Source organism: Benincasa hispida, chromosome 1 (assembly GCF_009727055.1).
Source record: "Benincasa hispida cultivar B227 chromosome 1, ASM972705v1, whole genome shotgun sequence".
Taxonomy (NCBI): domain Eukaryota; kingdom Viridiplantae; phylum Streptophyta; class Magnoliopsida; order Cucurbitales; family Cucurbitaceae; genus Benincasa; species Benincasa hispida.
Genome location: NC_052349.1, coordinates 49,742,110 through 49,746,470, shown reverse-complemented (window position 1 = coordinate 49,746,470; position 4,361 = coordinate 49,742,110). Strand labels below are relative to the sequence as shown.

Sequence of the window (4,361 nt, the reverse complement as noted above, 5' to 3'; positions counted from 1 at the left end):
CGACAACAAGAGAAAGATCCAAACATGGCAGAGCAACCAGAAGATGGAGCACCAAATGCAAATAATATCATGGCGAATCCCATCCTCTTGGCGAACGATCGCAATAGGCCCATCCGAGACTATGCATCGCCTAACCTTTATGATTTCTCCTCAGGAATCATGAGGCCAGCTCTTGACGGATTGAGATTCGAGATGAAACCAGTGATGCTGCAGGTGATTCAAACTGCCGGACAGTTTGGCGGTAGGCGTAGTGAGGATCTGCACGCCACCTCCAGAGTTTTATCGAGATCTGCAATACGTTTGTGTTCCCAAACATCTCCACTGAGGAGGTTCGATTAACACTGTTCCCATTTTCGTTGTGAGACTAGGCACGAAAATGGGCTTATTCTCTCGAACCAGGGGAAATTACATGATGGGAACAGGTAATGGAGAAGTTCATGAAGAAGTACTTCCCCCCGATGGAGAATGCCAGAAGGAGGAAGTTGATCACTGATTTTGAATAGGATATTGACGAATCGCTCAGTGACGCCTGGATGAGGTTTAAGAGGTTGGTAAGAGATTGCCTGCATAATGGCTTACCAGATTGAACCCTACATTGCAGACGGCTGCCAATGCAACAGTAGCTGGAGGTCTGCTTGATAAGACATACGAAGAGGCCAAGAATATACTTGATCGCATTTTTAAAAATCATAAAGACTGGAGAGAAAGCGATCAAAGATTAAGAATTAAGGACAGTGATGCAAATAACAGGGCCGTCACATCCCTACAGAACCAAATGACTGCGATGATGAATTTGATACAAGGAATCGCAATCAGTAGCTGTAATGCAAAATGTGTCTTATGTCACACAACACGTAAGATGTAATGCAAGAATAGAAATCCAAGCCTATTTCCTCGTTACCAGTTCCCCGGTAATGACGCCATAAATTTGTATCAAAAAATTTGTAATGTAATACAAGCCCATGCCTAAACTTGTTGTGACATAGATTTTATGCGATGATATGTGATACTACTTCTAGATATGCGTTATTAACAAATGTTCTTGTAGTATGCTGTGCGTTGTCACAAGTTTCCTTGCATTGAAACCAAGTATAATTTCACCGCAAGTTTCTCGGTGTGATCCGAGGTCGAACACATGGACTGTTTTAGGTTATTGCGTTGTGCTTGTGATATATGCGACCAGGGTTTTTTTTTTTCAATTTATAAAAGAATTTGTGTACAAGTAATTAAACATGCGATAAAGTAAAGTAAAACGGTAAAAAATGCGACAATAACATAAATTGCATTAAAGTAAATTGCGATAAAGTAAATATAAGCTAAGATGATACAAGATACAAGTTTCATCATACAAGATACTAAGGTCAAGGCTGGCTGTGAAGATTATGCAAAGATCGTGTAATGTGGTGACAAGTCTTATGTACGAAGCAGAAACAGAAAAGATAACTAATATAAACAGCGCAAGTTCCTTAATTGCATTAAAGATATAAGTACTGTTCCGCTTTTTCCTTAGCGTACACCTCTCGGTGATCGACCACGTTCCCAATCTCTGTGGTGAAACAGGGATGAACGTAATGAACGCAAGGTTGCTTCCATCTCTAGAAGTACTACTTGCAAATTAACATATTCTTCTAGCCTTCTCTTGACAGATCAGAATGACATCCTCACTTCTGCTCTCACAGGTGAAGATGCCGTCTAGCATGCCTTAGCTAAATGCATTTATCTCTTTAGCACAGATTAAGTTACTTGTTTAATCCATATTAATTGCCAAAGTGTTAAGAAAACTTCATGGAGAAAACGATTAATAGAGGAATGGAAGTAGACAGAGAAGTGGTAATGAAAGTGATCGAGACATTCAATAAAACTATTTATCATCTGATACATGATTTGTGAATGAAGAGATTAAGAAGATGAAATACACTTGATGAAATAGAGTTAGAAACAAATACAAATAAGCGCCAATGTCTTAGCGCCGGTCTGGATGGAGATTTTCTTGCCGGTATGGATGAAGTGAACGAAAGGATGAGCTTCCCTCTCAGGCTTGCTCAATCAGTAGCAAGGATCTACACAGAGCTTCATGGCGGGGATCTGGCATATTCGCACTGAGACTCACCTCTCGGCCTTGTCTCTTCTCTTCTCGGATTTTTCCTATCTAGTACTCAGTCAGCCTTTTTCTGAGTAATCCAACATTAATTAACCCTTGTATCCAATATATCCCATATCAGTATATCTTCTCTAATTTATGGGGGTATTTAATAGGTTGAAAAGCGTTGACTTGGCTTGTGGACCCACTTCTTATCGAATATTTGAATGAGGAAATAAATATCCTTCTGTATGCAATCAGATCCCAAAATCTGCCATAATGGTAGTTTACACGTGTCACATACTCCGCGATTTGTGTTGCTCAAAGCATTTCGATCGGCTTGCTCGCTTATGTTGTTTTATTACGCTGACGTTTGAATAACAGTCTGATCGACTGTCGCATTGCGCCGTTATTGCGTTAATTTCTCAATTGATGATTTGACGGGCGCAATGTAAGGATGCATTGATCAATTCTCGTTGAAGCCTTGATCGACAGCGGTGACTTGTGTTCCTGCAACAATAGAGTAAAAATATCCTACTCTTCCCATCTCGCAATGTTAGTGGGTGGTGTATGCGATATCCATAATTATTGTAGTTCTAGAGCTCATTTCATAACGATCGACGCTATTATCCTTCACTTGGCCGCTAATATCTGAAATAACAGGCAGCAATGAACAACATTGTCTTTTCTATAAGTTATTTAGATAGCCCAGGACACATAGTGGCAAGCACCAAACGCAATCCAAAGAGCACAAGTTGTGCTACTTGCGCGTGCAAGGCCATTCCTATGGAATAATAGTCGAGGACCTCAGTCTGTCTATTTTGTGAAGAATAATCTGTTTTCCAATATGTACAACCCTGGGTGGAGAAACCACCTTAACTTTGCATTGAAAAATCAACAACAAAATTTTCAACCAGTGGCGTAAAAGGAAGGGCCACTAGGATTTTTCCCGCAAAAAAATGGTCAAACGCAAAACCAAGCCAGCAGTTCGCAGGCGCCGCAATCTTCATCTTTGGAGAGTTTGCTGAAGCAATATATTGAAAAGAATGAAACAGTGCTTCAGAATCAAGCAACGTCCATCCGCAATCTTGAAATTTAGATAGGACAGATTGCGGGCGAACTCAAGAATAGACAGCAAGGGGCACTGCCGAGCTCAACAGAACTCCTGCGCAACCAGGGGGTATGGAAAAAGAGCAATGTCAAGTTATGACATTGCGGAGCGAAAAGACTGTGGTGGAGGAGAAGAAGGACCCGAGTAGAATTGCTCCAATTATGATGGAACCATAAACCCCATTGACTCAAGAAGAAACAGAAGAAAAGGAAGCGATAGAACCAGAGATTGCATCCACTTCGAAGCCAAAAGAATAGGGAACCGTGAAAATACAGCTGCCACCATTCCCTCAGAGACTTAAAAAGAAGAAAAATGATGAAGGGCAGTATCAACACTTCATGGATATGCTGAAACAGTTGCATATTAACATTCCATTCATTGAAGCGATTGAACAGATGCCCACGTATGCAAAGTTTCTGAAGGACATGGTGACGAAGAAAAGAAGCACTGGTAAGTTTGCAACGGTGGTATTGACGTAAAGTTCAAAATCCATAATTCCACCAAAATGTGCGACCCTGAGAGTTTCACCATACCCTGCTCAATTGGAGGGTTATACATTGGTCAAGCGTTTTGCGATCTCAGGGCCAGCATCAACTTGATGCCCTTTTCAATTTTTAAGCAGTTGAATGTGGAGCAGCTGGCGCCCATGACGGTGACTCTCCAATTAGCTGACAGATCCCTTGTGCATCCAGAAGAGAAGGTGAATGATGTTCTAGTTACGATTAACAAATTTATATTACCGGTAGACTTCATCATCTTGGACTATGTAGTAGACAAGGATGTACCCATCATATTGGGACTACTATTTTTATCCACTAGTCACGCTCAGATTGATGTGTACAAGGGAGAGATCACACCGAACGTGAATGGACAGAAGCTCAAGTTTGATATTATCAGAGCCATGAAATATCCTGAAGAAGAAGACCTCAATGAATCCGACGATGAACCAAGTTTGAATGAAGAAGAAAAGTCTGAAGATGAAAATGAAGATGAGGATGCGACCGTGTCCATAATAGCCTGCAATGCTATCACAGAAAAAACAACCAAAGAAGACAAGCTGACAATGAATGAAGAAAGAAAAACACCAAAATCATCCTTGGAACAACCACCGACAATAGAGCTGAAAACCCTTCCAAACCACCTGAAGTATGCTTTTTTGGGGCAGAATGA

The 4,361-nt window shown here is 41.0% G+C and overlaps 1 non-coding gene across 1 annotated transcript; it reads right to left on the bottom strand.

The window, feature by feature from the left end:
- Window positions 1-470: 470 nt before the first annotated feature.
- LOC120070377 lies at window positions 471-577 on the bottom strand. The gene has a single exon (XR_005479873.1). It is a non-coding gene; the product is annotated as a small nucleolar RNA R71 (small nucleolar RNA).
- Window positions 578-4,361: the final 3,784 nt, after the last annotated feature.